The 27,992-nt window shown below is 40.8% G+C and overlaps 1 protein-coding gene and 1 pseudogene across 2 annotated transcripts in view; one reads left to right on the plus strand and one right to left on the minus strand.

Moving 5' to 3' along the window:
• Positions 1 to 27,992, plus strand: part of TMCC3 (transmembrane and coiled-coil domain family 3) — a 233,763-nt gene that overhangs the window by 104,066 nt on the left and 101,705 nt on the right. The gene's annotated exons all lie outside the window — the stretch shown is intronic.
• Positions 7,925 to 8,343, minus strand: LOC128581966 (proline-rich nuclear receptor coactivator 2-like; annotated as a pseudogene).

Below are 27,992 nucleotides of genomic sequence, written 5' to 3' on the forward strand. Positions count from 1 at the left end.
TTATTTCTACAGTTTTTCCGATTGTGAATCGTGCTACTTTGAATGTTTGAGTGCAAATATTTTTATGGTATATTGTCTTTTTTTCTTTTGGGTAGATACCTAGTAGTGGGATGCATGGTCAAATGAGGGGCCTACTTCTAGTTCTTCGAGGAATTTCCCTATCACTTTCCATAGAGGCTGGACTAGTTTGCAGTCCCACGAATGGTGGTATCCCTCACCCACCCCAGCATTTGTTGCTTTGAGACCTTATGATGTGGGCCATGCCCAGAGGGGTTAGGTAATATCTCAATATGGTTTTGATTTGCTTTTCTCTGATGATTAGAGACGATGAATGTTTTTTCATGTGTTTGTTGGCCATTAGTCTATCCTCATGAGAGAAGTTTCTGTTCATGTTTCTTGCCCAGTTTTTAATGGGGTTGTTTGATCTTTTCTTATCGATTTGCTTGAATTCTTCGTAGAGTCTGCTTATTAGCCCTTTGCCAGATATGCAGCATGCAAATATCATCTCCCATTCCGTCGGTTGTCTCTTTGCTTTGTTCATTATGTCCTTAGCTGTGCAGAAACTTTTTAACTTGATCAGTTCCCATTTATTTACATTTGTTGTTGCTGCAATTGCCTTTGGGGATTTCTTCATAAATTCTTTCCCGGGAACAATATCCTTAACAGTTTTTCCCACATTTTCTTCTAGAATTTTTATGGTTTCATATCTTAGGTTTAAATCTTTTATCCATTATGAATTAATTTTTGTGAGTGGCAAAAGGTTTGGGTCCTGTTTCAGTCTTTTATATGTGGCTAACAAATAGGAGAATGGTCTCCAATTTCATCCAGGTTATTATAAAAGATAGAAAATCTCCATCATTTTTGTGGCTGGGTAATATTCCATGGTATACATGTACCACAACTTAATGATCTATTCATGTGTTGAAAGGCACTTGGGCTGTTTCTACATCTTTGCAGTTGTGAATTGTGCTGCCATAAACATTGGAGTGCAAATGTCTTTATTGTACAATGTCTTCTTTCCTTTGGGATAGATACCTCGTAGTGGGTATCAGCACTATTTATTGAATAGGGATTCTGTTCCCCAGTGTATGCTTTGGTTTGTTTTGTCAAAGATCACCTGGTAATAAGAGGCTAATTTCATCTCCAGATTCTCTGTACTGTTCCACAGGTCTGTGTCTCTATTTTTATGCCAATACCATGCTGTTTTGATCACTGTGGATTTGTAGTATAGCCTGAAGTCTGGTAAAGTGATACCTCCAGATTTGTTCTTACTTTGTAGAATTGTGTTGGCTATTTGGGATGTTTTTGATGCAAAACAAAGCATAGAATTGTTTTTTTCAAGATCTGCAAAGGCAATTTAATGGGAATTGCATTGAATCTGTAGATTACTTTGGGTTGTAAAGACATTTTAACAATGTTGATTCTTCTGAGCCATGAGCATGATATATTTTGCCATCTGTTAATAACCTCTGCAGTTTCTTTTCTGAGTGTTTCAGAGTTCTCTTTGCAGAGATCCTTTACATCCTTTGTAAATATATAGCAAGGTATTTTATATCCTTTGATGCTACTGTGAAGGGTATTGTGTCTTTAATTTGATTAACATCTTGAATCAAATTGTATGAATGCTATTGATTTGTGTAAAATGACTTTAAATCCTGAGACTTAGCTTAATTTGTTTTTCAATTCCAGTAGTCTCTTGATTGACTCTTTGGAGTTCTGTAGGTATAAGATCAGATCATCAGCAGAGGGGGATAGTTTTACCTCCTCTTTTCCCATTTTTTTTTTTATTGTTAAATCATAGCTGTGTACATTTTGCAATCAAGGGGTACAATGTGCTGGTTTCATATACAATCTGAAATATTCTCATCAAACTGTTCAATGTGGCCTTCATGGCATTTTCTTAGTTATTGTATGTAGACATTTATATTCTGCCTTTAGTAAGTTTCGCCTGTACCCATTCTAAGATGCACCGTAGGTGTGGCCCCACCCATTACTCTCCCTCCACCCTAACCTCCCCACTGCCTTCCCCTTCCTTGGCCCTTTCCTCATAGTCTTGTGCTATAGTTGGGTTATAGCCTTCATGTGAAAGCTATAATTTAGCTTCATAGTAGGCCTGGGTACATTAGATACTTTTTCTTCCATTCCTGAGATACTTTACTAAGAAGAGTATGTACCAGCTCCATCCATGTAAACATGAAAGAGGTAAAGTCTCCATCTTTCTTTAAGGCTGCATAATATTCCATGGTATACATGTACCACAATTTGCTAGTCCATTTGTGGGTCGATGGGCACTTGGGCTTCTTCCATGATTTAGCAATTATGAATTGGGCTGCAATAAACATTCTGGTATAGATGTCTTTGTTATATTGTGATTTTTGGTCTTCTGGGTATAAACCTAGTAAAGGAATTATAGGATCGACTGGCAGGTCTATTTTTAGATCTCTAAGTATTCTCCAAACATCCTTCCAGAAGAAACGTATTAGTGTGCATCATTCTCCACCAGCAGTGTAGAAGTGTGCCCTTTTCTCCACATCCACGCCAACATCTCTGGTTTTGGGATTTTTTTTTTTTTTTTTTTGTAGAGACAGAGTCTCACTTTACCGCCTTCAGTAGAGTGCCATGATGTCACAGGACTCACAGCAACATCTAGCTCTTGGGCTTCCGCGATTCTCCTGCCTCAGCCTCCCAAGCAGCTGGGATTGCAGGCGCTTGCCACAACGCCCGGCTATTTTTTGGTTGCAGTTCAGCCGGGGCTGGGTTTGAACCCGCCACCCTCGGTATATGGGGCCAGCACCCTACTCACTGAGCCACAGGCGCCACCCTGGGGTTTTGTTATGTGGGCTACTCTTCCTGGGGTTAGGTGGTATCTCAAAGTATTTTTGATTTGCATTTCTCTGATGATTAACGATGATGAGCTTTTTTTCATGTGTTTGTATATGTTGCGTCTGTCTTCTTTAGAGAAGTTTCTGTTTAAGTTCCTTGCCCACCCTGAAATGGGGTCCCGTGTTCTTTTCTTGCTAATAAATTTGAGTTCTCTGTGGATTCTGGTTATTAGACCTTTATTGGAGGTATAACCTGAAAATATTTTCTCCCGTTCTGAGGGCTGTCTGCTTGCTTTACTCACTATGTTCTTGGCTGTGCAGAAGCTTTTTAGTTTGATCAGGTCCCAGTAGTGTATTTTTGATACTGCTTCAATTGCCTGGGGAGTCCTCCTCATAAAATATTCACCCAGGCCAATTCCTTCAAGAGTTTTCCCTGTACTTTCTTCAAGTATTTTTATAGTTTCATGTCTTAAGTTTAAATCTTTCATCCAGTGAGAGTCTATCTTAGTTAATGGTGAAAGGTGTGGGTCCAGTTTCAGTCTTTTACAGGTCGCCAGCCAGTTCACCCAGCATCATTTGTTAAATAGGGAATTTTTTCCCCATTGGATGTTTTTAATTGGCTTGTCAAAGATCAAATAACGGTAAGTAGCTGGGTTCATCTCTTGGTTCTCTATTCTGTTCCAGACATCTACTTCTCTGTTTTTGTGCCAATACCATGCTGTTTTGATCACTGTCGATTTGTAGTATAGTCTCAGGTCTGGTAGCATGATTCCTCCAGCTTTGTTTTTATTGCTGAGTAATATTTTGGCTATTCGAGGTTTTTTCTGATTCCATATAAAACGAAGTATTATCTTTTCGAGATCTTTAAAATACGACAATGGAGCTTTAATAGGAATTGCATTAAAATTATATATTGCTTTGGGTAGTATAGACATTTTAACAATGTTGATTCTTCCCAGCCATGAGCAGGGTATGTTTTTCTATTTGTTAACATCTTCAGCTATTTCTTTTCTTAAAGTTTCATAGTTCTCTTTGTAGAGATCTTTCACGTCCTTTGTTAGGTATACTCCCAAATATTTCATCTTCTTTGGCACTCCTGTGAAAGGAATTGAGTCCTTGACTGTTTTTTCAGCTTAGTTATTGTTGGTATATATAAAAGCTACAGATTTATGGGTGTTGATTTTGTAGCCTGAGACATTGCTGTATTCCTTGATCACTTCTAAAAATTTTGTAAAAGAGTCCCCAGTGTTTTCCAGATATACGATCATATCATCTGTGAAGAGTGAAAGTTTGATCTCTTCTGACCCTATGTGGATACCCTTGATCGCCTTTTCTTCCCTAATTGCAATGGCTAAAACTTCCATTACAATGTTAAAGAGCAATGGAAACAATGGGCAACCTTGCCTGGTTCCTGATCTAAGTGGAAATGATTTCAATTTAACTTCATTCAATACGATACTGGCTGTGGGTTTGCTGTAGATGGCCTCTATTAGTTTAAGAAATGTTCCTTCTATACCAATTCTCTTAAGTGTTCTGATCATGAAGGGATGCTGGATATTATCAAAAGCTTTTTCTGCATCAATTGAAAGAATCATATGGTCCTTATTTTTTAGTTTGTTTATGTGCTGAATTACATTTATTCGTTTCCGTATATTGAACCACCCTTGAGACCCTGCGATAAATCCCACTTGGTTGTGGTGTATAATTTTTTTGATGTGTTGTTGGATTCTGTTTGTTAGGATCTTATTGAGTATTTTAGCATCAATATTCATTAGTGATATTGGTCTATAATTTTCTTTTCTTGTTGGGTCTTTCCCTGGTTTGGGGATCAAGGTGATGTTTGCTTTGTAGAATGTGTTGGGTATATTCCTTCTTTTTCTATATTTTGGAAGAGGTTCAGTAATATAGGTACTAGTTCTTCTTTAAAGGTTTGGTAGAGGGTGGCACCTGTGGCTCAAGGAGTAGGGCGCCGGTCCCATATGCCAGAGGTGGCGGGTTCAAACCTAGCCCTGGCCAAAACCCAAAAAAAAAAAAAAAAAAAAGGTTTGGTAGAATTCTGATGTAAAGGCATCTGGTCCTGGGCTTTTCTTTTTAGGGATATTTTGTGTAGTTGATGTTATTTCAGAACTTGATATAGGCCTATTCAACATTTCCACTTCATTCTGGCTAAGTCTTAGTCGGTGGCGTACTTCCAGGTATTGGTCGATTTCTTTCACATTTTCATATTTCTGAGAGTAGAGTTTCTTGTAGTATTTGTTAAGGATTTTTTGAATTTCTGAGGGGTCTGTTGTTATTTCATCGTTACCATTTCTGATTTTGTTTTTCCTGGTTAGGTTGGCCAAAGGTTTATCTATTTTATTGATCTTTTCAAAAAACCAGCTTTTGGATTTATTGATCTGTTGTATAATTCTTTTGTTTTCAATTTCAGTTAATTCTGCTCTGATTTTGGTTATTTCTTTTCTTCTGCTGGGTTTGGGGTTGGAGTGTTCTTCCTTCTCCAGTTGCTTGAGATGTCCCATTAAGTTATTAACTTCCTCTGTTTCCGTTTTCTTGAGGAAGGCTTGCAGTGCTATAAATTTCCCTCTTAGGACTGCCTTTGCAGTATCCCAGAGGTTCTGGTAATTCGTGTCTTGATTGTTGTTTTGTTCCAAAAATTTCCTTCTTAGTCTCGTCTATAACCCATTTATCCTTCAGCATAAGGTTGTTTAGCTTCCATGTTTTTGTATGGGTATATAGGTTCCTGTTGTTATTGAGTTCAACTTTTATTCCATGATGGTCTGAGAAGATGCAAGGAATAATTTCTATTTTTTAAAATTTGCTGAGGTTAGATTTGTGGCCTAGGATGTGGTCGATTTTGGAGTATGTTCCATGGGCTGATGAGAAGAATGTGTATTCAGTTTTTGGGGGATGAAATGTTCTGTAGATGTCTGTTAAGTACAGATGTTGAATGGTTAAGTTTAAATCTAAAATTTCTTTGCTTAGCTTCTTTTTGGAGGATCTATCCAGCCCTGCTAAAGGGGTGTTAAAATCTCTAATTACTATGGAACTGGAGGAAATCAAGTTGCTCGTGTCTGTTAGAGTTTCTCTTATAAATTGAGGTGCGTTCTGGTTGGGTGCATAAATATTAATAATTGAAATCTCATCATATTGAGTATTACCTTTAACAAATATGAAGTGTCCATCCTTATTTAGGTTGGTTTAAAGCCTATTGCGTCTGCGAATAGGATTGCAATGCTTGCTTTTTTCTGCTTTCCATTTGCCTGGAGTATAGATGACCATCCCTTCACCTGGAGTCTATATTTGTCTTTTAATGTTAAGATGTGATTCTTGCATGCAGCAGATATCTGGCTTGAGTTTTTGTATCCAGTCAGCCAACCTGTGCCTCTTTAGAGGACAATTTAAACCATTCACATTAATTAAGAATAGTGATAAGCCTTTTGAGAGTCCGGTGGACATTTTTAATCCTTTTGTGACTGTGGAAGTTGCAATTTGATCAAAATTTTCTGGGTGGGTTTACTTTTGTGGTGGAGGATTATGCTGGTCTTTATGGAGGATAGGTCTGAGAATATCCTGGAGAGCTGGTTTAGTTATGGCAAATTTCTTCAACATGTGAATGTCATTGAAGTATTTAATTTCTCTGTCATAAATGAAACTCAGTTTAGCTGGGTACAGGATCCTGGGTTAAAAGTTATTTTGTTTTAGGAGATTAAAAGTTGATGACCATCCTCTTCTAGCTTGAAAGGTTTCAGCAGAGAGATGTGCAGTTATTCTAATATTCTTGCCCATATACCAAGGGTGGCCGGTTCAAACCCAGCCCCAGCCAAACTGCAACAAAAAAATAGCCAGGCGTTGTGGCAGGCACCTATAGTCCCAGCTACTCGAGAGGCTGAGGCAAGAGACTTGCCTAAGCCCAGCAGTTGGAGGTTGCTGTGAGCTGTGATGCCAAGCACTCTACCAAAGGTGATAAAGTGAGACTCTGTCTCTAGAAAACAAAAACAAATTATTTTGAACGTTTAAAATCAGGCCATAGGGGCAGCTCCTGTGGTGCAAAGGAGTAGGGCGCTGGCCCCATATGCCAGAGGTGGCGGGTTCAAACCCAGCCCTGGTCAAAAACTGCAAAAAAAAAAATGAATAAATAAATAAATAAATAAAATCAGGCCATAGTATAAAAACGGTTCATGGTCTTATGTTTAGCAAATTCATACCAAAATAATTCTATTTTTGTAGGATAAAGGCCAAGAAAACATTACATATGCTATAAGTTTGTTACATGTATTTACATGACTCTTTCTTCCCTAGGTACTTAAAATTTTCACATTATACAAGTCTCCACTTTAAGGAGGCTTTACAGGAATGACAAGGCCAGATCACTCTCTGAGTAGCATATGCTGTGCTGTAATACAAAAATGTATTTTAAAAGCTACTCAGTGGCCATTAAACACTGCTTCTATAAAAAATGGTTTTGGTGCATTTGTTGGTAGACACCTAGCCGTCTGCATTAAAAAATAGGGCCACTGAGGTATGCTGTGCCTTATTCTAATAAACCCCAAGTACCCTTTCCGCATTCACCACTGTACAATTTAGGAAAATGCAACTATTAAGAAAAATTCACATTTTCTTTTGGTAGTACATCAGATTTTATTACTGGTGTGGCTGTTTCTAGTATATTTAACTTTCAAATGTTCAACTAGTTTTCAGTCCCTGTAGGTCTTAGCTAGTTGCTTATAATCTTACTCACTAACTCAACACATAAATCTACTGAGACCCATGAATGATAATCTTAAATTACTGTTTTTCCCCAACAATAGAAAAAGCTAATTCCTTTACAGTTTCCCAAATCTAAACTTGAATAGTTTCACTTATAAGATACTCAGTTGAGAATACTTTATTACCAAATACAATCATTAATTTAGTTACTTTAAGCTGCACTGATACTAATATTACATCACAGTGCCCACAACACATAAAGCAAATGAGATGAAGTCTAATTATACTTTTTACTTAATTAGTTCTATACAAAAGGATTCCCTAGTCAGTCTGTTTCAGACCAGGTGACTATATCCATAAACACCAGAATCTAAGCAACAGTACTTTATCTTATTTTATACTTGTACTTTAAGTAAGGTTTTAAGTTGAAATGTCATTATTTCCTTATCTGAAGGATTGAAGGAAACAGGAACCAGTGGCTTGGAGGTTTGAGAAGAACACTTGGTGATGGTGGCTCACTAAATTTGGATCCAGCATAGTTTTGATTAGCTTGAGATTTAAAAAGGAAGCTGGGACTTGATAAGCTAGAGTTCCAATTTTGATTATTAGGAAAATGTTTGTTCTTCTCCCCATTTTGCATGGCTTGCCATGCAGCTGCGGATGAGTTACAACCGTGTCCTCTTTCTTTTTTCTTATGAACAATCTTCATCTGGGAATTCTGATCCTTGGTCTTCTGTCTATTAAGCTATTGTTGGTTCTTACTAACACTTCTAGAATGAGGGGCTGGAATGTTATACCTTTCTCCACCACCCATCTTCAGCTTCTTTGTCACCTTTAGTCTGCTTTCCTGATTGTAGGGTTTCCACTAGCTGTCGTCTTCCTTGCTGCCAACCCCAGGATATTAGGTGTTGCTTTCTGAAGGATCCTTTCCTTTGTCTCAGTACAGAAGTTTTCATGGGCTGATCTGCTGAGTTCAGCGTAGAAGCTGAGACCAACATCTGAGTCTCCTCAGCACACAAGTTTGAGAGATGCCCTAGTGACTTTAGGCTCTGAACTATGGAGGCGGCGGCTTCCTCTCAATGTCGAAGCCTCCCTCCCTTTCCAGCGAGAAACGAGGCACAGATCAAATGAGGCCCACAAGTAGTGATGAGCTGGCTGCTGACCACCCAATATCTCCTTCCCGACCTCCTCCTCCAGCCTCTACCAACCGAGGGCAGGAGTTCGAGATCAGCCTGAGCAACATAATGAGACGCAACATCTTCAGTGAAAAAAAATGAGCTAAGGAGGGCGGCGCCTGTGGCTCAAAGGAGTAGGGCTCTGGCCCCATATGCCAGAAGTGGCGGATTCAAACCCAGCCCCTGCCAAAAAAAAAAAAAAAAAGCTATCTAAGGATAGTAGCATGAACCTTTAGTCCTAAGTACTAGGGAGCTGAGATGGGAGAATTGCTTGAGCCCATGAATTCAACGTTATAAGTAAGCTATGATTATGCCACTGCACTCCAGCCTGGCGACAGAATGAGACCCTGTATCTAAAATGAAATTATCTGTAGCCCTGCAGTGTTTGGCATTTAAATCTTCATTTAAGGGGCGGCGCCTGTGGCTCAGTGAGTAGGGCGCCTGCCCCATATGCCGAGGGTGGCGGGTTCAAACCCAGGCCCGGCCAAACTGCAACAACAACAAAAAAAATCTTCATTTAAGAAAGAAATTAACTGAGATTAGAATTAAAATAGTTATTTAACTTTGTATAAGTAGCTGGACTCTTGCTTATACATATATGTTTTATGTGGGTATATTTATCCTGTTATCTTTAATGCATTTCATGGAGCTTGGAGTAGCTATACGCCCCTTTTTGTTCGCAGGAGGATTTAAAATCATGTTTCCAAGTGGAATACACTTTATTTAAGTGACTCAACAGCCAGCCCTTTCTCTTTAGCTAGAAATACTAGTCATGTTGACCCAAACCACACTTCAGAGCATGTTTTGTTTACTTCAGACAAGAAGTAAGAGCTATGTTTGAGTCATTCCTTTTTCTATCTCCTCCTATTTATATTTCACAGCCAGAATTGCTTCAAAAGTGCACACAGCCTTGCATCAGAGACCTGGGATGTCGGCTGTGTATTAACAATGTATGTGAAAAATCCACAGTCTCTAGGCCAGCAGAGGTCATGAATAGGCAATTCACAAAAGAAGCAATTCAGGTAGCAATACTTGTATGAAAAAAATTAAACTTCACAAATAACCACGGATCTGTAATTAAACTTATGCCAGTGAGATGGCAAAGAAATACAGGATCTAGTGCTGGCAAGGATATGAGAAAAAGCACATTGGCAGGAAGGTAGATCAACGTAATCTTTTCAAGAGCATCTTGAAAAATATATTCCAAGATTGAAAATGTGTTTATGCTTTGTGCCAGACACTCCACTTTTAAGAGATTATCCTTAGGCTATAACAAGAGAATATCCTTAAGCCTGTCCTCCTGACCACTGTGTCTGCCTACCCTAGGCATATAAAAATATGTGTAAAGAATTTTCATCTAAGCCTTGTTTAAAACAGTGGAACACCGGCTATAGCATCCAACGATGGGACAGACATTGGTTAGCTTTGGTTCTGTAGATGAAGCCCTTACTATAGAAAGACTTGTGTTATTTGGGGAGAAAAAACTTTAATAATGCAAGTCTTTCGGTGCATCTTACAAGGGTATATGTGAAACTTGGTAAACGGTCTGTGAAGCTAGTGAATGATGCCCCATGATCATATCAATGTACACAGCTATGATTTAATAAAAACACACACACACACAAAAAAATGCAAGTCTTTCTATTATAATAGCTGTACCCACATATTCATATTTCAAAATGAATTCATGTTGTCCAGTTTATATGATAACGTACATGTGCAAGTATAGATCAAGAAAAACATACACTAAATTTTACGTGCTTTTTGACTGTAGATGCAAGTAAAAAATGTTTTAACTCTAAACCAAAATGTAGACTTTCAGTGCTAAATTCTGAGTAATATAAACTGTCCTTGTCTCACAAATTACTATTATCTGCGGAGCCTAAAACATGTTCCCATCACCACCTATACATTTCCTCTTCAAAGTAATCCTGACTTTCTTTTTTTTTTCTTTTTTTTTTTGTAGAGACAGAGTCTCACTTTATGGCCCTCGGTAGAGTGCCGTGGCCTCACACAGCTCACAGCAACCTCCAACTCCTGGGCTTAAGCGATTCTTGCCTCAGCCTCCCGAGTAGCTAGGACTACAGGTGCCCGCCACAACGTCCGGCCATTTTTTGGTTGCAGTTTGGCCGGGGCCGGGTTTGAACCCCCCACCCTCGGTATATGGGGCCGGCGCATTACCGTCTGAGCCACAGGCGCCGCCCCAATCCTGACTTTCTTAAATAAAAGTTACAGGTCAACCTAAATTATTTAGAATTTTCATTCATAGTCTGAAGAATCTACAGCTATCTTAAAGAGAAGCCAATCAATAGTTATCATTCCATAGTTTTATTTTATGCTAAATAGTTAAAATACTTCAGACGGTGCTTACGGGTTAAAAAAAACTCTATACTTATGGATGCAGGGTAAAAAATGGGATTTCAGTGGGAAAAAATTTTTGCACACTTCGATTTTGTTAATTTACATCTTGCCTTTTCCAGATATATTTATCATTTTATTACTATTTTTCATATGTTTTTTACATTCAGATAATATGAGGGTATAGATGATTAGGTTACATTGTTTTTCTAAGGTAAAGTTCAAGTTGTGTTTGAGGCAGCTGAGCCCTTCTTCCTGGGGGAGTGCTGTGCACCCTCACAATCTATCCATCAGGTGAGAGCTTATAGATGGATTTAAAGTCCCTAGATCTTTCAATAGAATGTGTGCTGACATATACAAGTGTTCACATACATGAGCAAACCAGCTGTCCCAGCCTCTGAAGTAATGATGATGATGTTCCCATCAGGCAGGGGAGAGAGCTTCAGAAAGAGCTGACTTAAGTGAATAAGGCTCCGTGTAGCCCTATGCAACATAATAAAGTAGAAGAAAGGAAAAGAGGTAACAAGAAGGGAAAAGGGTTGGAGTGCACCAGCTCTTCGCCAGGCTCTAAACTTAAATGTTTCTTGGGTGCTGTCTCAGGTAGTAAGCGACAGGCATGTTATCATGTTCAGATGGTAGCTTGATCCAAATATTTCTGTATAAATTGATCTTAAGTCAACCTTCTTGGCCATGTTGCTATCACCAGCTGTATTCTGTGAGCACCCATTCCTAGATTCGCCAGTTACCCAATTAGTTGCTAATGATCCCAGATGTCCCTTTCTTGTACTGCTACGGAGAACTGTTTCATTGGCCACTGCTTCAACTGCCTGCCATAGCCAGACTGACAAGGGCTTGGGATTATTTGGAAAGTTCTACAAGATAGATGCCTTGGATTTCCCTTTTATCCCACTGATTTGTATCTGCCTCTCTCTACAAAGGATTTTCAGTGCCACAATCTCCCCACTGTATGTGTGCTGTGAGACATTGCAGAGGAGGGAGAAACCTTAGGAACTCCACACAGAAGAGCCATCTATACAAAAGCAAGACAAGACAGTGGGGGAAAGAGAGAAAGCAAAAGTATCACTGTGTGTGGGAGTGAACAACAGGAGTGGGAGCTCCTCAAGACACTTCAGTGATCAAAATGGGTGATACATACCATGGGCAAACACGTGGCTTTGCGGTGAGAGGTTTACTTCTGAGACTTTCCCAGCACCCACAAGCCTGGCTAATGCCATAACCCATATCCCCGCCATGCTCAGCTATCCCGAAGAAGTCATCTGCTCTTCTGCTGACATCCCCTGTGTATTCTTCCACCTGTTTCCATCGTTACTACTCTTCCAAACCCTCCCCAGGTCTTCAAGTCCATGTGGTCTGCTAATACCTCCTGTTCCCAAATCCCAAACAGAAGCTTATGGATTCAGCCTGGGCCCCTGCCGTGTTTTGTTCAACCCGCCCACCTTTATTCCTACGTGGCAACCATTGGCAGGAGGCAAGCATGTGCTGTCTCCTGTCGGCCAAAGTCCGCACGCTGTATGTGCTTTCCCACTCCCGCTCCCTGCTTCCTACTGTTCCCAGTCCTGCCAGTGTCCATTTCCAGGTCTGGGTGGTGGTCAGATGAGTCTACCCATTTTGTAAACATTCACAGACTACTTATTATTTTGCATTTTTCTATACATAGGCTTCATAACTATTTTTAAACATTTAAAAAATTAAATGGCAGAATCTTGATTTCTTCAGATAAACCATTTTACAGATGAAGAGCTAGGAGTCACACCCTGGAGGCCTGTGCTCCTGACCACTGTGTCTGCCTTCTTTCCAGGAGAGTTGGTCTGACCGTAAGATGCTCTTATTCTATTCTTGGCTTCTCTTTGTTGCCACATCAATACCCAAACCATGGTTTTCAGAGAAGTATTTACATTATTTCTTTTTTTTTTTTTTGGCCGGGGCTGGGTTTGAACCCGCCACCTCTGGCATATGGGACCGGCGCCCTACTCCTTGAGCCACAGGCGCCACCCCTACATTATTTCTTTTACATGCTGTGGTAGGATTAAGATGGCCATAAATTCTTTGCAGTGCCTTCCACTGAGATGTAGAATCTAACTGAATTTGGGCTGGACTTAACTATTTGCTTAATTGGTGGAATGCAGTGGAGATGATTGTAAGAAGGCTTGGAATGTCTGCCTTGGCTTTGAACATTGACTTTTAGGTCCCAGTTGCCACGTAGTGAGAAGCCCAAGGGACCCCATAGAGAGCCCCATATGGAAAGGAAATATGGACACTGGCCGACAGCCCTAGCTGAGCTCCCAACCTGCAGCCAGCACCAACTTTGCCAACCATATAAGAGGGGTCTCTTGGAAGTGGGTTCTCCACCCTTAACTGAGTGACCCCAGTTTAAACAACACAGAGAAGAGATGAACCATCCCCCACAGAACACTGCCTAAATCACAGATTTCATGAGAAAAATAATTGACCAGTGTTGTGAAAACAACTTCAGTGGCTTTATGTATCAGTAAGCAACTGGAGCACTTGCCAATTTTGCTTAACCAATATAAATTAGACTCATATGAGGTCAAAGTTGCATTTTCTTATATTAGTGCTATTACAGAAAGTCTGCTCTAGCAAAAACTTAACTCTTAATTCGAACCATCCCTGAAATCATCCCAGAGATTATTTTTGCATACTTAGAATGTTTTTTCTCTAAAGCAAATACCAAAGACCACCTACATTAGTACAGATTTACAGACTAAATTGAAATCTTCTAAGAAAAAACACATTTGCTAGTAGAATGTCAACAAACTGCCATCACAATAATTGCAGGAATGAAATCAATGTACATTCATATTCTTTATGAATCTATGAGTCATCGGAAAGTACGAGAACTACACAGTCTAAAGTTAGTTCCTCATATTAGCTAGAAGAACAGAAGTTTAACTTCTCATATTTTGGTTGGGGCGCCCCCCTCATCCAAGACATTTGTTTGGCAAATATTTTCCTAGCCACACAGTACAATTACATAGGGTGTCTTCTACCAGACATGACCAGCCAAGCTAGAGAGTGATTGATTACCAGGCTGATGTTCAATACAAAGGGAAATTATAGGGTTATTGCTCCCAGTTCTTCCGATCCTTTTTCCATGGGTACTCCTTGTAAAATAAGTGAGGAGGGAAGACAGTGCCTTTGAATGCATGACTGGTGGTGAAATACTTATTAGAAAATCAATAGGTCTATGAAAACATAAAGAAAGGTAGCCAGTGCTGTGGTCTGAATTTTTGCATCCTCTCCCCACCCTAGATTCATAGGTTGAAACTTAATTCCCAATGCTCTGGTGCTAGGAGGCAGGGCCTTTGGGAGGTAATTAGGTCATAAGGGTGGAGACCTCTTAAATGAGATTAGTGCCCTTTATGAAAGAGAGCCAATGGAGCTTATTTGCCCTTTATGCCATATGAAGACACAGCAAGAAGGTGCCATCTGAGAGAAAGTGGGCCCTTACCAGGAATTGAATCTGCCTGTGCCTTGATCTTAGACTTCCCAGCCTACAGAACTGAAAGAAATAAATTTCTGTTGTTTAGAAGCTACCCCAATGTATGGTTTTGTTATAGTATCTTGAGTGGACTTAGCTAGCCACAATATCTAGTTGAATGAAAAAAAGCAGGTTGACAAATGGGAGAGGTGTTGTATCAAACAGTGTTTGATGTGTGGATAGATGGACAAGAGATAGTAAATTAGAAAAAGAGGTTTTAGTTTTTTTAGCAAGCCTGAAGGTGATGAGACTATGTATCAATCAGCCAGAGCCCATACAGGAAATAGATGATGCACCCAAATAATCTGAAGAGAATTAATGAAAGATCTTCTTGACAAAAGTAGAGATGATATTACAGGGCTACTTGAGGCTGGTAACAGAGGGGCCGACACCAGCCCTGAAGACGAAGGAGTGCTTACCTGAACTGGGGCTGTGTGGAGGGTCTGCCTGACCCAAGCTATGACCTTCAGTTAAGGCATGCAACTAAGCCACAGGGTGCCACAGAGAAAGGAACAGGGGAAATGAATACCCAGGCTCAGTCTTCTCCCTGTCCCTGCTCTCCAGGGCTGAGTTCAGCTGGAAGCCCTTTGGTGCAGCCCATATGCTGGGCTCCCCCAGAAGGCAGAGAGGATCTTGAGGGGCAGGTGGAAGGTATTCAACACTGCTGCCGTCCTTGAGCAGGCCTCAGAAATGGTGAGATGTGGATTTCTAGTTCTCCCACACTACTTGGTATTTGTGCCAATTCAAACATTTTTGGCTCCAGCTGTTTAAGCAGATGGTGAGATCTTCCAGGTAGACAGTTACAAATTACTTTCTCTAAGTGTGCATTTAGAACAAGTCTGGCAATGATTTAACTGGAGGACAAAGAATTGGAATTGGTTCCTCTACATTTTACATAGACTTTGAGACTAATTCACTATCTCGTTAGCCATGTCTTAGAAAAAAATCCTCGGTTCACTTATTTATAAAATGAACAGATTCTTATGAGGGACCTATTAGGCTTCAACTAAAATATTTAGTTTTTATAGACTTTATTATAATTTCTATAGACTTTTTATAATTTTTGGAAATTTCTCACAGAGATGAAAGGTCTAATTATGCTGAGTAGCATACACTCTCATAAATTAGTTTTAGGGGATCCGTGCTTATGCTCAGTGGTTAGGGCACCGGCCACATGCACCTGGGCAGGTGGATTCGATCCAGGCCCAGGCCTGCTAAACAATGACAACAACTAAAAAAAATAGCTAGGCACTGTGGCAGGTGCCTACAGTTCCAGCTACTTGGGAGGCTGAGGCAAGAGAATAGCTTAAGCCCAAGAGTTTGAGGTTGCTATGAGCTGTGATGCTATAGCACTCTACTGAGGGCAACATAGTGAGACTGTCTCAAAAAAAAAAAAAAATTAGTTTTGAGGCAAAAAAGTATCTATACTTTAGGTTACTGACTCTGCACATTATGGACGGTCACATTTTGGCAGTGACTAACTTGACTTGAAAGGTCATACAGATTTTTCTCTGACATTTTAGCATATTAGATGGTCTCAGACATGTTCACCAGGATGATAATTGGGAAACTTTCCACCAACAATCAACCTTGAATCAACTAACTAAACTTCCTCCTTCATTAATATAGTCCATGTACTACAGGTGAAATCTGGAATAAATTAGTGACATAAAAATTGAATATATGAAGACTCTGTCATGTCCTGTATCTACCAACTACTGTAGGATATGGGCTTATATTGGTAACCACGCGGAATGACTGAAACTCTCACACATGACTTGTGGGAATATAAATTAGTTCAAAAACTGGCAGTTTCCATGAAAGCTAAACATACACCCACAAACAGCAGTCCCACTGCTAAGTATACACCCAAGAGAAGCGAATGGATGTGTCCCCCTAAGACATGCACAAGGGTGTCTCTATCAGCCTTATTCCTAATAGTCTGAAACTAATAACCCAAATGAATATTGACAGGGGTATGAATAAAATAAAATGTGGGACTTCTCTACAGTGAAATGCTTCACAGCAATACAATAATGAACTAATTAAAAGAAATAATGAGCTAATGAAACATGGGGAACACTATGAATTTCAAAGGTGTTTGGGTGAGAGCCAGACACAAAATGATTACTTCTGCGAAGTTTAAGAAAAAGAAAAACTAATTAATGATTATAGAAAGAAGTTAAAAAAAAAAATAGATTATCCTTTGTACTGGGGTAGGGAAGTATTGATTTGGAAAAGTCATTATGAAACATTCTTGAGTGTTGGAAAAGGTCTATATTTTGATATGGGTGGTGTTACAGAGGTATACCTATATACAGATTCCTCAGAGGGTATACTTTCACTTATGTGCTTTACCTATATCTTACACATTATACTTTAATAAAAAAGTTTTTTTGTTTTTTTTTTTAGTTTATCGAGCAAGACTCCATCTCTACAAAAAATAGAAAAATTAGCCAGGCATAGTGGTGTGCACCTGTAGTCCTGAGCTATTCGAGAGGCTGAGGTAAGAGAGTCACTTGAGCCCGGGAGTTTGAGGTTGCTCTGAGCCGTGATGATGCCACTTCATTCCAGCCTAGGCAAGAAACTGAGACTCTATCCCAAAAAATTTAATAAAAGTTGATTACGTGTGACGCCACGGCACTCTACTGAGGGCAGTAAAGTGAGACTCTGTCTCTACAAAAAAAAAAAAAAGTTGATTGAATATTACAACCAAATCCTGGCAAATATACCAATGACAAGACAAGAAAAACATAGCAAACCATTTATCTTACTATACAGCATATGTAGGTAATGCTCTTTCTAGAGAATTTGCCAGTGTGTATTAAAAAACTCTGGGAATATGCCCACCTTTTGATCTAACAGTATTCTACAGAAATCATCGAGAATGTATGCACACGTTTATTCACAAGGATGTTCTTTTTTTTTTTTTTTTTGGCCGGGGCTGGGTTTAAACCCGCCATCTCCGGCATATGGGGCCTGTGCCCTACCCCTTTGAGCCACAGGCACCAACCCAAAGATGTTCATTTTAATGCTTTTTGTAACACTGAGAATTTGGAAACAACACAGTGTTCAATTGAGAGAATAGGTAATAAGTTCTAGAATAATATGCAGCTATTTAAAAAACTGGTGGAGCAAGGGGCTGTGTTATACTCATGTGTGTTTCTACAGAGGAAATAAGTGGGTATAACAAAGACTCCAGGCGGTGTTAGTTGACTTAAAAGCTGGCTGGTTCTAATCATGATGAAGACATTTGAAATATGCATGCTGAATTAAATTGATAAATATTAGATATATGCACATTATCTAAAATATAAATATTAGCACATTCATATTCCTAGAAGAAAAATACTATATAGGTCTCACATTTCTTCCTTGAAACTATATTTATTCTCATATTCTTTGGCTTAGCCTTAGATTTATCTAGGTTCTGTGTTTGTTTGTTTCTTTTCCTTCCTCCCTCCCTCCCTCCCTCCCTTCCTTCCTTCCTTCCTCAAACCCTTGCTCTGTAGACCTAGGTAGATTACAGTGGCCTCATCACAACTCACAGCAAGCTAAGACTTCTGGGCTCAAGCCATCATCATGCCTCAGCCTCATGAGTAGCTGGGACTACAGTTGTACACCACTATAGCCCTGTTGATTTTTCTATTTTTAGTAGAGATAGGATCTCACTCTTGTGCAAGCTGGTCTCAAACTCCTGCGCTCAAGCAGTCCTCCCTCCTTGGCCTCCCAGGGTGCTAGGAGTGAGATGTAACACCCAGGCTAGGGTCTGTGTTTCTGATTCAGGCTCAGCAAATAAAATCTTGCTTCTGGCCTTGAAATGGCATTTTTCCTTCTTAGCTTTGTTAGTTAAAGAAACTTCAGGCTCTAAGAGAGGTTACTTGATGGAAATACAGAGATGGGGTGCTAAACAGTAGAAGTGATTGAGAAGAAAATCTCTAGGTAAGGTTGAAGGCCGAAAACATTTTCATAATAAAATCCTATTCTGTGTTTAGTTCTGTCTATGTCTCCAAGGTACAGCTCAAAGAAGTCCACTTGGAGATACCTACACTTGCTAAAACTTAATAATATCTCCTATGGAAATAACACTACATGGCTAATTATCATAGGGCGACATTATTCAGACTGCTAACTATAACTCCCAAAGATTATGTAAATTTTGGTCAGTGGGCACAGCTATTCTCTGAGAAATAAAATGTGTTTCTACCTCTTCTTTTCACCAAAGGAAAAATTAAGTCAGTGACCTTGGTAAATTTTGTTGTTGTTGTTGCAGTTTGGCGGGGCCAGGTTTGAACCCGCCACCCTCAGTATATGGGGCCGGTGCCCCACTTACTGAGCCACAGGCACCGCCCATTGGTAAATTTCTTATTTTGATCATATCTATAAGAGATTTTGTACTGTCGTTTCTAAAAGCTTTTTTATTCAGGATAGCCCTAAATCATTGGAAGTAGATAATGTTTCCTTTGGAAAAATGAGGAGTCATTTCATTTTCAAGGTTGCCTTATATTGAGCTGTATTTTTTTTTTTTTTTTACTTTCCTGAGTCTCAATTTTTACATCTGACAAATGCTACAACAGGCACGGCACCCGTAGCTCAGTGTTTAGGGTGTCGGCCACATACACCAGGGCTGGCAGGTTCAAACCTGACCCAGGCCTCCTAAACAACAATGACAACAACAACAAAAATAGCCGGGCGTCTGGTGGGCGCCTATAGTCCCAGCTACAGGGAGGTGGCTGAGGTGAGAGAATCACTTAAGCCCAAGAGTCTGAGGTTGCTGTGAGCTGTGACACTACAGCACTCTACCAAGGGTGACATAATGAGACTCTGTCTCAAAAAAAAAAAAAAAAAATGCTACAACATCTTGGTGTGACACGCAGCAAATAACAAATTGCAGCTCTGCACGTCCATGCACAAAATAACTCGCATAGATGTGGCGATGCACACACCAGTTGCTGTTTTAGCTTCTCACCTCTTACCTATTTGCTGTACTCTAGATGTCACTGTTTTTCCTTGAAGTCCCTGTTTCTGGATTGTCCAATATAGCAAAAAAAGATTTGGTCACTGGTATTTTTTTTTTTCTTCTCCAGGCCATACCAACCTGGGGTTTCAATAGAATTACAGATAGTTTCTAGTAAAATTAAGCATGACAATAGTAGGTTTAATTCCTTCCAAAACTCCTTTGTCTTCAAGGGGATTCTTGTGATACCCTGTCCTTGTACAGAATGAATGTCATTCATTCATTCCACAGATATTTACTGGACACCAATCCTGAGCTGTGTGCACTTGGTGCAGGGACATATTGAACAAAACAGGGAGAGTCCTCCACCTTCACTCACGGAGGTCAGATTCTGCTAGGGGTACGCTCATGGCATCACTTCTTTTCCTGCTGTGACAAAAAATCCCCAGTTGCTTATGAACTAGTCCTGGAGGCCAGCCACTTGCTTCAGTGGGTACAGCTGTTCCCTGGACAGTGGGTCTGTGGCCTTCCACACAAAGAAGCCCTCTCTCCCTGTGACCTTGCTGGACTTCTAGACAGACCCCTGCTTGTGCAGCCCGTATGGAACTGGAGCCTCTCTCCGGGAGCTCCATTAAAACGAACTGATTGTTGCACAAAATCTTGGCTGAAAGACTTGAAAAAGCCCCACAAACAAATACAGGCTGACTGAGGCTTGTCCACATGATTTACCAGCATTTTTTCACATGACAAAGATGTGAAAGGAAAACTAGGGAAATGTGTCAGCCACTGTTGGCATGAACCAGAGATTTTGCAGGGGAGGCTGAGGGATTCTAGTCCAGAGTTTCTTAGGATTCTTGAAACAGTAAGGATTATGTAAAGATAAAAGGCAGAGTAAACACCGAAACCGTCAACGGAGAATGAGCACAAAAAGGGGAAATCCTTCTATGGAAACTAGCTTTCCTTCCGTGGGGAAAAACAAGAGTCTGCTAAAAAAGAAAAAAAGCAAGAAAGAAAAGAAATCTGTCAGCCTGGAGTAATAAATGGAGCCAGCAGCCTGCACAGTGCCTGCCTAGTCCACCTTTCCCTACTAAAATGCTTTGTTTTTAAATGGAAATTAATGTTTGGCTGCTCCGGGATTGACGCAGCTGACGGTGGCTCCATTGTGAAGTGGGGACACAAACGTGTTGGAAGATGGTGATCTGGGGAGTGGGGTGAGCTGCGGGCAAGCGGGGGGCGCAGGAAAGTGATAAGGCAAGCGGATTCTGTGAAGTCTGGGGAGAGGGGAGAGGCAGCTTCATTCAGGAAGTCGTTCTTGCAGAGTTACCAATTTGTTTGCTGCTATGTCTTATACTGTGCTGAGGTCCAGGGACACAGTGGCGGTGGGGGAGGAGTGACATCCACCTAGTCCGAGTCCTTTCTTTGCCACGTGGTGCTGGGGCTCACCCAGAACCTCAGCAGCCCTGAGAACTGTGTCCCAGCGCTGGGACGTGGTGGAGGCCGTACCTGAAAGCAAGAGCCTCTGACTCCAAGCACACTGTCTCCCTGTCCCTTTGGCATCTCTGTCCTGTTGTGGCTTTGTCTTTAGTTTTACTTTTAATTAGGGCTAAAATCTTCACTCCGTCAGTGGAATGCCACTTTTCCTTTGATCTTTGGAATCTGCTTTGGGCCAGAATGTTTTTCTAATCCAGAGAGCCATATTATCAGCCATAGGGCTGATTCTCCCTTCTCTTCCCAGCTCCTATCCCCGCACCCTCCCAGCCTCAGTCTGAGTTTCATGTTCAAGCTCTGAATCGTCCTTTCTGTTGCCAGATATTCATTCTGAAATCCCCTCAAGGTCTTATCTGCTTTCTCCCCAAGATAGACACAAACGCCTCCTCTGTCCAAACCAATCTTAATATAAACCAAAATGAAAGCAAGGAAAGAGACTCAGTGAATGGCCAAAGGCACTGTGGATCTCCTGACTTTTCTCATTCTGAAGTTGAATTCTATGTGAAAGTCAAAAAGATATGTTTGTAGTAGAACATGGTAAAATGAGATGCATAGGGTTGAATCAGAGAAACCGAATTCAGAGGCTGTAGAATTACAAATGAGCGTTATTATGAAAACTTTAAAATGATTTAGCCTTATAGCTGTGTCTAATCATTCAGCTGATATTTATTAAGTGCCTGCTGTGTGCCAAGCACTACAGTGCCAAGGAAAACATTCAGCAGTAAACACAATAGGCAAAAATGTTTTGCTCTCATGGAGCTTATATTAATGGAGTAAACAGTCCATAAACCTAAGAAGTAAGGTTTATATGCTGTATGTTAGGCAGTGGCAAGTGCTAAGAAGAAAAATAAAGCAGGGAAGAGAGACCGGAAACATGAGGAAGTAAGCAATTTTATATAGGGAGGCCAAAGCCTTGCTGAAAAGATGACGTTTGACTAAACATGTGAAGCAAGGGAATGAACACCCAGCTATCTTGAGGGAGAGCATTTCAGGGACCAGCAAATAGAAAGGCCTTGAGCAGAGAGCATGCCTGGTGTGTGTTGTAGGAAAGGTGAACATACAGAACATACTGGTGTGGCCACAGCCCAAAGGGTAAAGAAGTAGATGAGCTGACTGCATCTGGCCTGTAGCATTTTGACTTTTCTCTAAGATCAGAGCCCTTGGGGGTTTCCAGCTGGAGAAACAAGATTCAACTTAGTTTGAACAGGTGTTAGTAGAGTCAAGAGAGGGATATTTAAGGGTGAGGAAAATAACAGCATGTTTGTATGCTGTTGGAAATGACCTACATACTGTGAAACCAATTTATAATAACTCACACTTGCATATGAAAAATGAAACACAACTTTAGCCTAGGATGAAGGAGGGAAGGGGAGGGAGAGAGATGGGGATGGGGTGGGAGGGATAGTAGGGGGACCACAACTATGAAGCACATCGCAAGTTCAAGTTGGATCTATCATGTGTAGAGCACAAATGTCCTAATGCTGTGATTGGGTAAATGAGGTGAAAGCTAGGCTGATTGGTATGATGTAAGCACTCCAATTTGTACAAATAACACACTGAAATTGGCATAAATGTATTTATGATCTATGTACAAAAGACTTAATAATAAAAAAAAAGAAATGATCTACAGAAAGAGAAAATATGATACAGGAGAGAGATGGGGAAACTGCTGGTGCAGTGCCCTTGAGCAGGGAAGGAGGTCGGCCGCAAGTTCACAGACAGCTTGCTGTGGCACAGGAGGGAGGCAGAGAGCATTAGGGCACGGGCGTAGGCGGGGGTAAAGGGGTAGAGTTGGTAGTGGGGGCTCATGAAAGTTCTCTTCTCATTGCTTTAGTTCTTCAGAGAAGTAGAAAGCGAGGCCGTGACCCAAGAGTGAGGGTAGAGGAGAAGATGTTGGAGGCAGAAGAGAGAGTAGTATGTTGACCATTAGAGGCAAGCATGGTCGGGGAAATGGACTAGGAAAATGTGGTAGGATGACCAAGGGGCAATCTGATTTCTGGTCAGGAGTTTAAAGCAAGACCAGGCACATGGGTGTATGTTTCTCTCTAGTTGTGTTGCACTGCATGGGTGCAGGCACAGATTGATGGGGAGTCAGATTTAACCAACGTGCAGGCTTTGCTGGGTGAATATTATAAAGGGAAGGAGAGGCAAGGGAGTTGGGGATCTAAATAAGTGCATGATGAGCTGCCCAAGAAGCTAAGCAGAGTATGGAAGATAATAGTAACAGTGAAAAGATGGTCGGATCAGTCATTCTAGGTCTCCTTGGATTGGGAGGATATTAAAGGGAATGAGCTGGAAACAAGGGAAGTGGTGATTGGGGTGGTTGACACCCATGATGGAGTAGTGTGGCTTTTGGTAATGACACGGACTAGTCTAGACTATGACTGTGGGAGAAGCTAAGGTCAAATACCTATGTGGAACACAGGTATTTGATGAGAACATCGGAGCAGGGATATTGGGAGGCCCCTCTGGATTTTGAAATCACCAAGTATTTTTATATACTAGTAATGTTGACAAGGGTAGCTAATGAGTCAGGGGCTAAAGTCATCAAAGAATGAGAGGGTAGGGACAAGGTGAGGATTCTATGGGTAAATGCAACCCGGAGGGAAACCAGGGTGTTGTCTGAGGAGAATGACTCTTCAGAGCTGGTAGGTGTGCACAGAGGGAGAGGAAGATCATTGACTCATGGGGCGAGAATCCAACCATGTCACCTGGGGCCATGGCACAAAGGACGCGGGAGAGAAACCAGCAGAGGAAGAGCTGTATGCAGGGAAGACCCAGGTTTCAACTTGAATAAGAAAGTAAAGAAAATGTTTAGAGTTTGAGGATGCAGAAGACTTTGTTGATGACAGAGTGGGCTCCTGAGAACTGCATGGGGTTGGCAGTCTGGTGATGATGTTTATTTGCCTGCATTCCCGGAGATTCTGGGCTTTTAGGGACTGATCTTAAGGGCCATAACCATCATGATGGGATTGGTCTTCTTATTTTCAAATGCTGAGAATAACAGCATTTATGTGGAAAACAGGAGGGAGGGGGATCTTGCTAAGATCTCTTAGAACTTTCTCCCCTCCCAATTACAAGTATAGATAGTAAATATTTAGAGAAAAGGTAAATAAAAAGCCATTGAAATTCTTTTTTTTTTTTTTTTTGGTAGAGACAGAGTCTCACTTTATGGCCCTCGGTAGAGTGCCATGGCCTCACACAGCTCACAGCAACCTCCAACTCCTGGGCTTAAGCGATTCTCTTGCCTCAGCCTCCCGAGTAGCTGGGACTACAGGCGCCCGCCACAATGCCCGGCTATTTTTTGGTTGCAGTTTGGCCGGGGCCGGGTCTGAACCCGCCACCCTCGGTACATGGGGCCGGCGCCCTACCAAATGAGCCACAGGCACCGCCCAGCCATTGAAATTCTTAAGAGTAGTTGCATCAAGATGGTGGGATTATGGATAATTTTTCTTTTCCTTTTCACTTTTTTTCCCTTAAAGTCTAACTAAGGACCTTGCCAATGAACTCAGTTTCAAAATTCTGTCACCTGTTGCTTGTAATTAATTTACTTACCTTTTTATTTTTATTGTTTTTCAGAGACAAAGTCTCACTATATTGCCCAGGATGGAGTGCAGGAGCTCCTGCAGGCACAATCATCATGCACCTCCCAGCTTCAAAACTAAGCTTAAGCAATCCTCCCAAATAGCTGGGACTCTCTTGCTTGTAATTTAAATAAAACCTCCAATACTTTTTCACAGGGCTCCAAATTACCTTGTCTAGAATTCACTAAGGAAAAAACACACATTAAAAACAAAGCTGACCACAAATAATATCCCTGCTGCTGCTATTTCCCTGGTGTTCTTAATGTGTTTTCACAGGATATCCCAAAGTCAATGCCTTTCTGTCCTTGACTACGGCTAAGTACAATGCATCCTGCCACAGACTGTATTACAATTTTTTGGCCAGATCCAAACCTCGCTGGTTCTTCCAGGAAGTGTATTTCTAAAAATTTCTAAAGCTTGTATGGAGAGTTCTTATGTACCCAGATACACAGATTTATAATTGGTAACAGCTCAAGAGCTGTTCTTTATGTTTTTGCTAAGTCCTCTGGAGTGTCAGGGCTTTTAGAACTCAAATTATACTAAATTTCCAGTTTGGTTATCAACTCTCTTTATGTTTATTGGATGAAGAGTGCAGTTTTTCCCCCAGATCATCCAGCCTGCCTCGAGAAGCACTCCTTTGTAATTAAACTTCCTGGTCCTACATACTGAGATGATTAGACAAGTATTTGTAGAAATTCACCAATCTATTACCTACCTAACCCTAATAGAATGTTTGAAAATTCCCTGTTGTGTCCTAATTGGGGGAAAGTACATTGGTTTTTCTGTAGGTTGTGGGTTGAACACTGTCTAAAGAGACAATCACATTGAATCAAATGTAAACATAGAAAATATCTTAATCACAATGTATTTCTTGAATGATGAATGACTAAAGAATGGATGGACAAATGTATGCATGATTGGTACTACAAGACTCTCTTAACCTTCAGGGATTTCAAGAAACTGACCTGGATCTTCAGTATGAAAATTTGTAGAAAAAGTACCTTTGCTTGAAACTAACAGCATAGAAAACTTAATTATTAAATATTTCTAATAGTAAGTACCTCTTTAAACTTGGGCAATTAACTTAACCTCACTGGTCTTCGGTTTTACCATCTGAAATATGAGAGAATTTGACTTAACTATAGAATCATTCAGAGTACGAAGGGATTTTAGGGACTTCCTTAATGCCTCTCAAAAGAAAAATGGTCTATGAAGCGAGTGTATGATGCCCCATGATCATATCAATGTATACAGTTATGATTAATAAAAATAAATAAATAAATAAATAAAAAAGAAAGTAGGAGTTCTAACTTGTAGTTCATTTTCCTTTCCATTGTGTTGTGCTGAACTTCAAGCTACTTCTGAAGCAAAATTCCAACCTTAAAAGTAGTTTCAAAACTGGGGGGCAGCGCCTGTGGCTCAAAGGAGTAGGGCGCTAGCCCCATGTACCAGAGGTGGCAGGCTCAAACCCAGCCCCGACCCAAAACTGCAAAAAACAAAACAAAAAAAAACAAAAAAAAAACTGGGGTGGTGTGCACCTGTAGTCCCAGCCACTGGGGAGGCCAAGGCAGGAGGATTGCTTTAGCCCAGCAGTCTGGGTGGTAGTGTGCTCTGCCAACTGGGCATCCACACTAAATTGGTGTTCAATATGGTGACCTTCTGGGAGTGGGAGACCAACAGTTTGTCCAAATCAGAAATGAAGTAGGGCAGAACTCCCATGCTGATCCCACAGGTGGGATGACACCTGTGCATAGCCACTGTGCTTTCTACTGGACAACATAGTGAGCCTCCATCTGTGTTACAAAAAAGAAAAAAATTAAAAACAGCAACAAAACCCCCAAATTGTGATGACTTTGGAAGCTGATTCATACATGCTTGTCCCTGTTACCATATATATCCCCATGCCTATTGAGCCTTTTCTAAGGACTTTTAGATCAAAAATCCTACATTTTATTCCATAAATCTACTAAAACCACCAGATTGTATATTTGAAATAGGTGAACTGTATGGTATGTGAATTATATCTCAATAAAATGAGGTCAGAATTCTTTTGTTTGCAATTGAGAAAAACCAACACCAACTGACTCAAGCAAGAAAGGAAAGTTAATAGCTCAGGTCTCTGAAAGGTCCACGCTAAATGTCCAGGTTGTAAATCTTAGCATTACACCCCACCTGCTCTATCTCCAACTCATTCCTCTGGGATAGCTTCACTCCCTGGAAGACTTTCTCTATAGGTGGCCTTGGCAATTCTCACCTTGAGCAAAGCACCTGTTTCCCAGTGGTTCCAGCAAAAGTCCTGCAGCTGAATGTCATGCACGTGACCATTCAATAATCTTTGACACTAACATAGCACTGCACGTCAATTCTATTCTTTCAGCACCCAATTGGTGGGGGTTAGGACACACTACCCCAATATAGGGCATCCTGGCATACTGAATATTTTAAGTGGAAAGAATTTGAGAAAATGGCAGAAGCAGGAAGGTCTCTCTGATCTTCTCCCCCCCTTTATCCCTGAAGCAGGTCACAAACCCTCATTGGAGAGGTGCCCTTCCTACCTCCAGAGAAAAAGAGCCTCCTTATCTGAAGAAGAAGGGGCTCAGAGAGGAATCTGCACACACAGGCCCTGCTGAGTTCCCCCTGTACTTGCCCGATACCCTTTGTTCCATCATATTTTCCATGACTGTCTACTCTTCATCAAATGACTACAGAAAACACTCAGGTTTAATTGTTTGAGTCTTCATTTCCTTATGAAGGCTCCTATGTCATGGAAGAGATATTAAATAACGTTGTGTGCTTTTCTCTTATTAGTGTGGCTTTTATTACAGGAGCCCTAGCCAACAAACCTAAGACAGAAGAAAAGATGTTTCTCTTCCTCTACATTCTTTTATGGATAGAAAAAATTGAGGCTTACAGAGGTTATGTAACTTTCCCAGGCTCACACCATTGTAAGTGTTAGAGCTGGGATTTGAAACTCAGGCAGCCTGTGCTAGAATGGGTGGTCTTACTGCTGTTCCATGCTGTGCTACCTCCAATCACTGGTCAGGGGCAAGGAGTTCAGACTGGCCAGTCCCGACAGATCCAATATTTTCAGCTGCCTTTTCTCCTAGCACTGTGGTTCTAGAAACTTGAGGACTGATCTTATATATATACATATATAAAACAATATTATGTATAAAGTATATGTCAGATGGATATGTAGAGTATCATATGTTAATGAATTTCGGAAAGCAGACTCGCGAGCACCTTCTGTTTCAGAGACTACAGCTGTTCCTGCATCATGTTCTTCTTCATTGCCAATATCACTCCGACTGTAGCCATTCGGAAAAGAAGGCTCAGATTTCATAAGACATGAGTAAGACTCAGGCCTCTTAGTTCCAGAAT

Source organism: Nycticebus coucang, chromosome 3 (assembly GCF_027406575.1).
Source record: "Nycticebus coucang isolate mNycCou1 chromosome 3, mNycCou1.pri, whole genome shotgun sequence".
Lineage (NCBI taxonomy): Eukaryota > Metazoa > Chordata > Mammalia > Primates > Lorisidae > Nycticebus > Nycticebus coucang.